Source organism: Patiria miniata, unplaced genomic scaffold (genome assembly GCF_015706575.1).
Source record: "Patiria miniata isolate m_02_andy unplaced genomic scaffold, ASM1570657v1 HiC_scaffold_9, whole genome shotgun sequence".
Taxonomy (NCBI): domain Eukaryota; kingdom Metazoa; phylum Echinodermata; class Asteroidea; order Valvatida; family Asterinidae; genus Patiria; species Patiria miniata.
In genome coordinates this window covers 21260296-21273275 of record NW_024037076.1, presented here as the reverse complement: position 1 = coordinate 21273275, position 12980 = coordinate 21260296, and the positions used below count along the sequence as shown (strand labels likewise).

General features: G+C 37.9%; 1 protein-coding gene across 1 annotated transcript in view; it reads left to right on the top strand.

Annotated features, from left to right (window-relative positions):
• Window positions 1-3674: 3674 nt before the first annotated feature.
• Window positions 3675-12980, top strand: part of LOC119720841 (disks large-associated protein 1-like) — a 34177-nt gene continuing 24871 nt past the window's right edge. Inside the window, exon 1 of the mRNA XM_038190698.1 lies at window positions 3675-3773. The gene's annotated coding sequence lies outside the window, so the exon portion shown is untranslated. The remainder of the gene's footprint in view (window positions 3774-12980) is intronic.

Sequence of the window (12980 nt, the reverse complement as noted above, 5' to 3'; positions counted from 1 at the left end):
CGATGATGATTTCGACCCCTCGTTGCCTCCGATTTCACGGTCAAGTTTTTTTTCCGGATGCATGCGCATCGCGGTTTGTCTGTGTGATGTGCATCGGTCACCGCCCGAAAAATTGAAACAAGACAATCTGTAAATTGAAAACAAACTGAGATTTAAAAAAAAAAAATAACGGATATGTTAAAAAGCACAGTGAGATACGAGAGAAACTTCACGTGTTGATTCAGCCACGTTGAAGCCCGGCGCGATTCATCAGCACCGCAATTCGGCCCGAAATTTGCAACAGAGCTTCTACAAGTCACTTGGGTGTCGGTCGGTCGGTCAGTCCCAAAAAAAATTGACCAAAAACGAACCCCCAACTCCCCCATAAAACTGTAAGTACTAAATTGTAACTGTCAAACAAAAAAAGCGATCCAAATACATTAATTAAATACTTGACAGAAATAATATTGTTTGTAACAATTCGTGGTGTTGTTTATGGATCTTTTGTACATTGAGGCAAGATAATGTGTGGTAATGTTAGTCACGTGGTATGTAATGCTCTAGGAACTTATGGGTTTCCACTACACCTGCATCTGGCCCTGTGTCAGTTTAATGAGTCTTCAGGGCGTATACGGATGAGGAGAGCATTATGAAGGTCAATAGTATTATTTTGCATTGTAGTTTTCAAGACAGCCAGAGCTAGCGCTTATTGTGTAGTCGCACTTGTTTTAAGCTCTGGCAACAGAGTTTCTACAAGTCACTCGGGTGTCGGTCGGTCTGTCGGTCCCCCCCCAAAAAAAAATGTACCAAAAACGAACCCCCTAACTCACCCATAAAACTATAAGTATCAAATTGTCCAAATGAAAAGCAAACAAAATACATTAAATACATAACAAAAATTGTTTGTACAATTCGTGACATTGTTTATGAAATGTTTTTGAATTGAAGCAAGATAATGTGTGGTAAAGTAATAGTCACGTGGCATACACACGCGCCGTTAACTTGAGGGGCTAGGGGGCTTCTTCGTTGGTTCCCTAGTTGAAAAAGCACCCGTGCACTATGAACCACCATGATGGAAGCTTTGACCGGAAAGCAATAACCTCAGCCATGACAATGGTGGCAAAGTTGATTATGCTTGCCAGGATTTTTTTCATTCGATCTTTCAATAGGGGCAAATGTTCATACCTTTCCCCTGAAGGTTTTTCTTTTCATTTGTCATGGCCGAGGTTATTGCTTTCGGGTTTAAAGCTTCCATCATGGCGGAAATATCATAGACATGACATGATTTTAGATACCTTGAGAGAAATATCGATTCTGCACTGCCTGAAGATTTAGAAAATACCTCCTCTTGATATGTTACAGTGTTTGTGCAAGACGTTCGAAGCGCCGCGCTTAGCTGCGGAAATGAAAGTGGCCAGGAAGCGCCTCAGATTGCACCACAGAGCATCCATATTCCAAATTAAGCCACGTCGTAAGGGCTTTGCGCTCCGCTTTGGCATTAATTTTGCCCGTCCTTTAGTTCCAGCATCCCCTGGCAAAAGTTTGTTCCAGCGGCAGTGCTCCGGTTTCTGGTCTGCGCGCGCGTCGGCAAAATTATAAAAGTTTTTTGTTGTCAATGTAAGATGATGTCTCAAAACCGCCAAACTCTCTGGTATGATTGGAATCCTACTGCTGCACAATTTCAACGTGTTTTTAGATGGGGTTACGACCGAGTATACGCTTTATGTGGCCTCTCTGGGCTCCCATATATTTTGCACTAAATTTAGTTGGGCACCAATTGCAGACGGTGTTACAATGTTGTAATTGTGCGCCTGGAAGCTAGACTGAGGGAGCGATGGTCGTGTATCTAGAACCTGTAAACGCTTTTTCATTAGCGCAATATGTAAGGGAGCAGACTAATGACCAGCCTGGCAGCTGGCGAATATTTTATTTACACAACTATCTGGGGCACGATGTTAATGTCGCTGTGTGCCCTGACGTCACAGTTTTCTCTGATTTTTGTCTTGACTATCCAAATTTCCCGAAGAATGTTCTTGACGGTCGAGATCGTGAGTGGGTGCAGAATTCTCAAGCCTTATGGCCTTACTGAGGTCACCTCAAGCTCCACTCTGAAGGATATTTTTTTGAGAGTTTTAAGGGGATCGAAGCGTCATCATAAGCACGATCAACCGACATTTGACGAAAAAAAAAGTTGGGGAAAAAAAACCCCGCGTCGCCACACCACTTTTGGGGCAAGCTCCGTACCAGAAACCGGAGACTTTTTTGGCCTAAGACAATTTTAGGGGCTTTTCTCAACACAAAATAGCGACAAATCCTGTAGAAATTGAGAGAAAATGGCCCGAGTACTTTGACCTCTGTATATATACATTTCAATGTACCGCTTTCACTAGTCTTCTTGCCGCCAGGCCCATTTATGCGCATACGTGTATTATGAATTTATAAGTAAAAAGGTCCATAATGTATAAAGCAAGCAATCAGGAAGACTTCTTTACAATGTATAATTATGCAGATTTTTATGTTCTTGTCAGACTTGGCCGATAGGCGCCTTTTAGATTTCATGGGTGTATTGTAATAAATTTCCTGAGAAACATTGGAAGGACCCTTTCATTTTGCTTTTAGGCCCTATACAGTAAACCACGGTGATTTTTTTTAGACTTACCACCAAACCAGTGGTCGTTACCAAAAGTTTGATCTGCTTTTGTAGTTCTCTGAAATGAGAAAAGCATAATCTCTCCGTCATCGGATTCTGTCTTCGAATGTTATCAGAGCAAAACAAGTTTACTTTTCTATTAAGCTGAAAAGCAGAAATTTAATGTAGAAAACAGTCCTGTCAAAACGTACGATCACCTTTTTTTTGCTTTTCTGAAATTTGAAAGCAGATGACCACTTTTCTCCCGCCTGAGTAAGATCTGCTTTTCGGCCATCAATTTTTCCCGAATCAAAGTAATATGGATGCAGCCATTTTTTTGCTATTAGAGCATTTTGTGGGCCATGAACTTGAGGGTTTGCAAAAAAAAGATGCGTGGAAGTTGTGCACCGTATTGCGAGCTCCTATTTCTGCGAAATTCGGATGAAATTTTGCCCCCAAAATTGTTTCTTCTTTTTTTTGCAATGGAGCGCAGGCATCATTTTTTAAAATGGCGAAACACAAGGGGTGATCAGATGTGGATGGAATTTTCTCCCAAAAGTCATCGGATTAACCCCCCCCCCCCTCAAAAAAAAATTAACAGAAAATGAAAGATGACGAAATAAGCTTTAATTTGATGGGTGTCTCAAATACCTTGGATAGTTGTGATTATTTTAAATATTTTTGGGAAGTGCGCGTAATTATCACCGAGGCCTAGGGAAGTAGGCCTACTGCAATCTGTACTCTGCAGCCTGTATTAGTCCTTTATTTCTGCAGTAAAAATGAAGTGACTACGATTTCAACACCCTATAGCTATGTTTGTCTCTTTCCATATTTTGACCAATCTACCGTGGAGATCTGCCTTTTTTATGTTTCCTTTTTCCCCGTATTGACAACCCTTTGGAACTTCGGCTACATGTACATTTATACATGTAGTTAGAAGAGATGTACAGCCTAGCCGAATGCTCTAGTTCTGGCCAACGCCAACAGGCCGAATACTAGCACGCCCTCACTTAACTTTGTTGTCATTAATTATGTAAATAAGGTTCAAGGCGCGCGCGCTGTATGCATGACGTCGATATCGAAGGTCGGATATCCGCGGATCGAGATCGGACGTACATTGACAAGTGATGAACGAGCGGTGCTTAGAAAGCTAAGGGAGAGTTCGGTGAGTGTAAAAAAAAGAAAACTCATTCTAAAATGTATCGGTGGCTCTATTTTTTTCAGTCACCACATCATTGTAGGGATATAGAAATTTATGTAGTCACAATTAAGTACAGATTTCCACCAAATACTATTGTGACAAACCTCCAAGTTGGAGCAATCACGACAAAATGTACCGGTTTCGCACGGCACGGCTGGCTGTCGTATACGTACGAGATGATGTCATCCTGCCACAGAGTACCAGTGTTGATGCTCCATATGGGGATTAACCGTGTGTACACTATGCTGTGACACGGTTACCCACTAACACGCTATATTTAGAACATGTTCATGTATTTTAACGCTGGTACAAAATTGTCAACATGTACAGAACTGCAGTTGATGGGCCATTCTCCGCTAAATTGTTCAAATGTGCCTTTTTGTGTCGTTTGTGTTTCTAAGAAGTATGGAGTGTGTTCGATAATGAGTTATATTAATTTTCGTCGTGGCTGAGTTTTGTTTCATAAACCCATGTAGTAAGAAGGTAAAAAAATCAAGACAAATCTTAGAAATTGTGACGGTAAGGTGGTATTTGTTGCGGTTTTCTTAGTCTGAGTAACTTGGACCCAACTTATCGCCTTTTTAACATTCGGACATGGTCTGGCGATAGTACAGATTACCACCAAATACTATCGCCAGACCATGTCCGAATGTTAAAAAGGCGATAAGTTGGGTCCAAGTTACTCGGACTACGGTTTTCTCATGTCGCCAGCCAAGGTGCGTTTCATGAAAAGGCTCCCATTCGTCTTTCATGTGTGCATATCAATGAATACCCTTTTATATAAATTATTAGTCCATAGTATGCCCTAAATATACAATGACAAATCAAAAAAGATTAGCTCATTAATTTTACTTGAGCGCGCCTTCAGAGCGCATGTCGCCAATTTCACAACCAGATACGTTACTATTTTTTCAAAACGATAAACAGACTTAACATTTGAGGAATATGCACGCTGAAGTTGCTCACAGACTAGACCAAACTGGGGATTATATTGTACATATGACATAAATCTAATAAGTTTTGAATTTAAAAAAAAATATAGAACTGTCAACGAAAAAAATCCATGTTACGTATGTGTAGTGCCAGATACGTTACCTATTTTTGCCTTTCCTTTCGAGACACGTGACGGAAGCTGACCTCAAACACCATACCAGTCAACAGTGTGTTGGGTGATGACTGATCAAGTGGCGGAAAGAGTAGTTAAGGTCACGCATTTTGTCAAGGGAAGCCTATTTCAACATAAGCGGGTCAGATACGTTACACCAGATACGTTACACCAGATACGTTACACCAGATACGTTACTGATTATGAATTCATCATGCAAATGTTATGCTGACGTCAACAAACATGGGCTACGTCATCAATTCCCCACGATGTCTACACGTGCAACAGTTTCTTAACACATTGTGATTCATAGAGCGCATGCTTGCCGAGAAGGATTGTAATTTTGTGCTGAATTTCTGTTGAATATTCTTAAAGTTGATAAGTAGCATTTATACAATGTTTTTTTATAGTAAAATATGTAACTTGTAGAATCTGTAGATAAAGATTTTAGGAAGTGACTAGTGAGTAGTTGTAATTGCACAAAAAGTTGATAGCATGAAAGCATCGTTGTTGGTTTACATAGAATATCTCAGTTTAGTATGGTAACGTATCTGATCAGCTCGGTAACGTATCTGTTCAAAAATCAATCTTTAATTTGCGAGCGTAGCTAAGACAATACAATTAAATGTATTGTTCAGACGTTATCTCTAACCAATGGGGACACTTAAATGATGGTTTCGAGGGTAGGGAAGGTGGGTTGGTTGGGGGTGAACTTAGGGGTGGGATGTGGGGCAGCTCAAAACACATAGGAAAAGGAAATTCTGACCTCCATCCTGTGTGCCTGAATTCAGTTTTAAATCATTTGGTCATAGCTAGTTGATCAGGATTGTTTGCCAGGGGTTGCTTTGTTTTGCATTTTAGTGAAGTCATTAACCGTGATATGCATGCGCAAAACATATCACGCGAAAAAAACGTCACATGATTATTTCCAAATACTTTATAGTCCCCTGCTCTGACCCTCAAAAAATGAAAATAAAAAAAAATAATAAGTATTAATAATAACCTTAATAATAGAACAAGATGATATTCTAAACGCAGGCGCGGATCCGAACCCCTGTTCTTGAACCCCCCCCCCCCATGCTCTGACCCCCCAAAACCCGCAACAATGGGATATAAAAAAATATCTGACAGGCCGACCCCCCCCCCCCTGCAAAAATTCCTGGATCCGCCCTGCATTATGGTCCTTGAAATATATACTTAAGTAATTCTTTGTTTTTTAACGATCATTATAAAATGATGTTTTTTTGTTGACAAACAGGATAAACGAAACCTCTTATATCAGTCTGTCTGTCACAATGTGTACCAATGAAATTCACATCTATTTAAAATATCCACAGAATCTTATTTAAAGACATGAATTTATTGATGTGGACTTGCGGTAACGTATCTGTTAGATCGTTACACGACGTTTAGAAGACTTAACTTCAAGTAGTTATTTTCCCCCAAAATAAAAAGTTAGTTAAAAATCGCTTTTGTATTATTCCATGTATTCATAAAATGCACATTATAACAGAGTGACGAAATAGGGATCATTTCTGCTGTACATAAGAAACAATGCAAACTCGACTTTTATTGATTGTTTTTTAATTGTCGGGTTCTGACTTTGTTCGTATACAGTGTGTACACATTTTTAGATTTTGACGATACCTTTGGTGTATGAAGAGCCAGGCGTTTTCAATAGCATCATTATATTATAATATGATTGATCACAGCAGCTGCTATACAGTTTTGTGTAAGTGCTGCTTACTGCGTTATCCCGTATATCGTATTTTTATCATAAATCTGATTTGCCAGATACGTTACCGAAACAGCTTGGCATTGTGGATCTTACTATCTCAATCTCATCGGAAATATTTGTATAATTACCTGTTGTCCTGTTCATCGAAATGATAATTGACTAATTACTTAGTTTATGGCAAATAAATGTGAAATTGCAACTTGCAAAGTGATAGATGTAGCAACGGAAATTATGTGCATATCCAATCGAGACAGACAGTTTATGTGCCTTGCTTTCACAATCTAGAAAAAAACGACGTTTTCCAATGTACCTGTCAAATACTGTCACTCAAATCCCTCTATTTTTAGTCTGTCTTTCACAATGTGTAGCTCCGAAATTCATATTGACTTAAGCCTCCCCAGTTTTTGTTTCAAAGGACAACTTTTCTATAAATAGAATGGTGGTAACGTATCTGTTAGGTTGTTAAAACACGTTTTTGAAGGTTCAATTTCAAGTATTTATGTCAAAAAATATGGCTTAGTTAAAAATCAGTACTGTTTTGTTCCATGTTCTGGAGCTATTAAACTTTACAATTTTGAGCATATATTCATTGAAGTTGATATTTTGTAAAGTCCGAGTCCCAACTTGAACACTTTAACGAAGAATGACCCTGATATGCAACCAAGAACCATGTTGAGTGTATTTTAATTTGTTATTCGTACCATTTTGATATGCGTTGTATTAAAGCTTTGATGAAATTGAAAGGAGTTTGTTGCTTGCCAAAAAAGGAAAACCCAGGTTTTTGTTGAAGTACATGTACATGTAGACCCAAAAAAGGAAAGATTGTTGCATCCATTCCTGGTGCCACTTTTGCATGTTTTTCATTATTCATGACAATGACGATCATGACAATGAAGCAGCCAGTCATTGCAAAAATGTTGAAAAGACGTGAATTTGGGACTGACAATCATTTCCAATTTTAGAAAATATTTGAAAATGCACTCAACAGTCCATAGACTTTGTACACAACCAAAGAAGTGGCATCTGGAATTCTGGATACTACATTCTCCCCAGCCCCCCCCCCCAAAAAACTTTCAATATAGTCGTGTTCCCTAACGTGGCGCACTTCGAAGCTTACCCAACTTTCCTCTTGTAGTGTTGCCAAACCTCTTTGTTGACAAACCTCAAATTCATGCAGTAAAATACTGGTACTTTTAGTTTTACCTCATTAATGCTTGCTATTTAACCTCTGTGAACAATTTCGGTTTCAAAAAATTTAATCCGAAATTCAAAAACAGTGGCGTCCGGAAATTGGGCACAAATTGGCGTTGCAGAGTGTTCCCTAACGTGGCGCACTTAAGTAAATCTCGGAAAATTCCAAATTAACATTTAAGAATTTCTGTAAACTTGCTAAATTCTGATAAATTTATTATCTCTACTTACATACCCAGCCAGATGTTTGTCAGAAAATTATTTTCTTATTTTTTGGGGCATTTTCAAAGGTTCACTTTGCACTTTTAAATAAAATCGGAAAATAATGCCAAAATAAATTTTTCTTCTAACTTTGTAACGGGTAAATAAACTCGCGATTTATAAACGGGAGTGTTTAGAACTTGCTGAAATTCACTTTTTGTGAAATTTCAGTTAAAACTTTTTGCTCTAGCTAGGCGCTACAAGCGAAAAATCAAAGTGCGCTACGTTGGGGGCCGCGCCACGTTAGGGTACATCAACAATATAGCCCCTACTGCCCTAGGCCTAGCATGCCTAGTGTAGTGGCAGCGGTAGCTTAATATATACCCAGCTCTAACTCTAAGGCTCATGACATGGGAAATTCGCCATTCAGAATTGGCCTCTAGCTTATCTATGTCATAGAGCTGGGTATTCCAAGCTAGTGGCACTGGCAGCACCTACTTCACAAGTTTCAAAAGTAGGCCTATTCAACAGGAATGCATACTGTAATTTTCTTTTGTGAAAATAATTCCACTGCATCCATTTTTTTCTCATGCTAGGGGCATTTAACTATAGGTGGGTGCAGGATAACGTAATCCGATGAAAACTAGATCTATTCATTTGCACACCAGTTTTCATCGGTTGCTATGTGTTACCATTCAGCACTCCAGACTCAAAAACCACTGAGTTTCAAGAACATTGGTCTGGGAGCTAGATAAGCCAATGTGAAAAAAATCTCCCCGTCTACCTATAATATGAACTTTCTCAAGTATTTAAAAGACAATTTTGACACAAAGTCACCCTTTTCCCTTCAAATTGCAAAGCGGGTGAGGCGGGGCAAAGCCTTGTTCACTACTAAGTACAGTATTTATGCATTCCATTTTGTACTTATTTAGGGGACTGCCAAGGGAAAAAATAAATTGAAAAAAAAGTGGGTGTGTACAATTATTTTTAAAATAGGTTGGGATATTATAATGGTTGAATATATATTTTGTAATTTGTTTATTTGTAATTAAAAAAAAGAAAAAAGAAGGATGCATGCATTTGTAACCTAGTTTACACATGTACATGTGCATCTACTGTTCATTCTGTGCATTGTGGACCAACTTACAAAATGAAATAAATTACAAATTTAATTTTGTATAAAAAATTCAAACAAATGCAGGAGACAAAAACCTGGGGTTGGTGTTGCACCAGTTTGTTGTTGTTGATGTTTTAGATTTTTTTTAAATAAAAAACTATACATGTAGGTTGTGCATTATTTTCTAGGATGGGTTGGGTAACTAAAACACAGGTACTGGTATTTCTTATCACAGTACTTTGTTCATGTAGCTTCAACCTAACAAAACTTATTTGCACCAAAGCATCAACCATACGTTACATGTACATGACTCACTTGTAAAAATGTATTCCATATGTATGCATGTAAAACTAAACTGTCTTTCCAAGCTACTAAATTATGGGTGCTCAAAAATATGCAATTGATGGTTAGTTTACATCATTAGCCAGAAGCCGTTGAGGTAGAATATGTACATGTACGTGTTATTTTGAAACTCATACCTGAGGACATTCGGTCCAACAGTGCTGGAGATACATGAGATTTTGCAGTCAGATTAATGATGCTAACAATGTGTGTTCAAAGGCATATAACTCAACTGAAAACGTCCATACATGTACATGTACATTATGTAAATGTCATGTATGTTGGTATTTTATTTATTTTTCCCTTATTTTTTAAAGTGAAGGGTTGGTATTAGGTGCGTAATTTGTAAAAAAAAAAAAATTGTAAAAAATATGAATGCCTGTATAGGTTAGGTGTTACATGTACAAGTGCCCAAAACTGCACATACATGTACCTGTACTGTACAAGTCAAGTTTTTAAAATTCCACATTCTCCAGAAAATCTGTAAATAAACAGGTGTATGAATATTATTTGTACATGTACATGTATACATGTACCTGGGCAATTCCATAATAACAGGCCAAATTGAGAGACAGCTGGACAGTTTTTAGTGCCTGGGTAATTCCATACTAAGGACAAGTAAAAAAAAAACCAGTTGATCATCCAGGTTTTTTCAAAAAGAGGAGGATGAGGGCCTTTTTATTTTTATTTATAATGTTTTTTCCAAGATGGCCGCCAAGTATTTAAATTAAAAATGGCCGCCAAAGTCGGTTCAAAATGACCGTCAGCTTTTAATTAGCTATCCTAATCATTTACTAATGGTAAGTAGAGTCAAAATATTCATGTTAAACATGTTCTATGTATTTTATTAAAGTGAAATACTAGAAAAAGTTAGCTTTTTGAGGTGAGAAATAAAAACAATTAAACAAAGGGTGCACCTTCAAACAAGGATGCGGGCGGGGATGATCAATTTTTTTTTTACTTGGCTTAACAGGCCAATTAGAAAGTTTGTGGGTGTTGCACATACAGGGTAACTGATGAGCTAGTATTTTCTAGATGTTTTCCTATACCTTGCTAAGTATCTTTTCTGTGTTTTACGTACGTAACATGGACACTTGGACAGACACTATGTGATGAAACTTATGAAAGGGTGTTAGATAAATGAAGTTTCTCATAAGCACTTCCATTTAAATTGTCAACCAAACTTACACTGTTATCAAGCGAAAAAGGTAATACCGGTACAACACTGAACAGTTTTTCGTGGTGGCTTCAAAGTTAAGATGTGATTTATGTTACGTACGAACAGGGAAAGACGTTTTGTGGGAAAAAGTCAGTTTGTACGTCATTGTAAATCCTGAGCATTCCTTCAGGGCACTTGTACATCTTCTTAAATAATTAGAAAATAAGGGATCATTAAATTTTATGCTCACACTTTGTCACTTTTTACAAAATGTCTGTCCTCTGTTGAACGTAACACTTACTTAAACAATATCCACCATGTTTTCTAAAATACAATACCATTACCAGTTTATATCCTGTGAGTGTGAGGGTCAGGATATTTATTCAAAGACTTGCAATATTTACAACAAAAATATTGAGAGACAGAGACCAAGCTGTTAGTTTTAATTATTAAAACTCCAAGGTCTTCTCTAATATCACACTTTTGGGCCCATTATCACACTTTTGGGCCCATGACAATGAAATACTTTTTGTTTAGCAAAATTGATACATTGCACTGTATCTGTGGTCAGAATTTTGTATGGAGTAGTTAGTTACAACATATTTCACAAGGCATCTGCCATTGCAGCTGCTGTCTTGGAATGCGAAGTCCCCAGCCCATTCATAAATTTAGTATCACTGAGCATTTTGGAATGCCTTCATTGACCAGGTCACTCACGCTCCATTCATCAATGTAGCATTGACTGGATTAGATTGGTCTAGTATTACTATTAATAATTCTGTCCACTCATTGAAAACACTAAATTTCATTCAGCCATGCAATTTTACTAATAATACTTGGTATGCTTGAAAACGAAGTGTCCATCATGGTTCAGACAGAATAAGAATATTCTCTGTACAAACTTTGGAATTGTGACATTTGGTCATGCTTCTGGCACCAGATGTCAAAATTTCTAGATTTTAATTTTTAACAAAGAAATTCAGAATTTCAATAGGTACCGGTATGTCCTTGCACCACAATAAAATTTAAGGACAAATCGGCAGCTTAGCAGTTTCACCAGAGCTGTGCCATATGATACTCCCACCCCACTAAATATTCAAATATCTTATCATTCACCAACTGTCCAAGTGGTTCAAAAATATTCAAATATTCAAAATGTTCAATACAAAATATTAAAAAAATGTGAGTGGTCTTGGGATCAATGGAAACAAGTTTAAATATCAATAATATATTTCAAAAAAATGTGAGCGGTCTTGAGATCAATGGATTTTTTTTTTTAAATCAAAAAAATAATTTAACCCTAACCTTTCCAAATCCTCTTTGCAAAATGGAGGTTTTTGCAGGATTGAGGCTACATGGCAGAAATGTGTGACTGATTTTGGAGGATGCACTGTGTCAAGGTCTTGGGTCGGACCTTGTGTTGTTTATGCTCAGCCTTGCATAAATTTAGGCCTAGATTATACTTGAAATCCTCCGCACAGCTCCAGGATGTCACTGGCTCTGCCTCAACATGTTGACAGTGATTGTTGGAGGATTTTGCAGGATTGAGGCAGTGGTTACCGCTCCAACTTTCAAGGACCACATTCAAGAAATAATGGGGGATTTTGCAGGATTGAGGCTGTATGCAATTTTTACATGGAGGCAATTGCAGGATTTTGCAGGATTGAGGTTGCATCCTAGCAAAAGTGTTTCTGAGGGAGTTAGGTTTAATCATATGTGATAGAAATGCCTATTATTTTTTTTGTAGACAGTCTCTTACATGCTGTGGGGGATATTACATACACATGTATGATGTAGGCTGAAGCCCTAATTCACATCTTTAAAATTTGTCAAATGTACCGGTAGGCTAGTCAGCTACTTGAAAAAATATATTGATACATAGGCCTACATGTTTGGTGTTCTAAATATTTTATTAAGTTTATCAAAATTTTTTTAACAGGCTCAGATGCACGCAAATCTCAATCATGGCCATTTAATTCCTGACTGACGCACACAGTTTTAAGCTAGCACATTTAAAACTTGATCGGCACGTTTGGGGATATTGGCTCTGTGGGTCATTCAAAATTTGCGATGTTTCAAATTTCGATTTTCCATTCAATGAAAAACATGTCCAGTTCAGTTCGGGCAAGCCTTATGCTAGCAACCCCCAGCTCCGGCATGGTGTGGTGTCTTTGTGCCATTCTCACCCATTGTGAAAACAAATTGGTGCTGAGTGTCTCTTACGTAACTATGCAAGTGCTTTCCCTGAATCATGTGATTAGCAACAGTGTCTTTGGTCTGGAGAATTCAAAGTTAAAACGTGCCAAGCATTGCGAGTA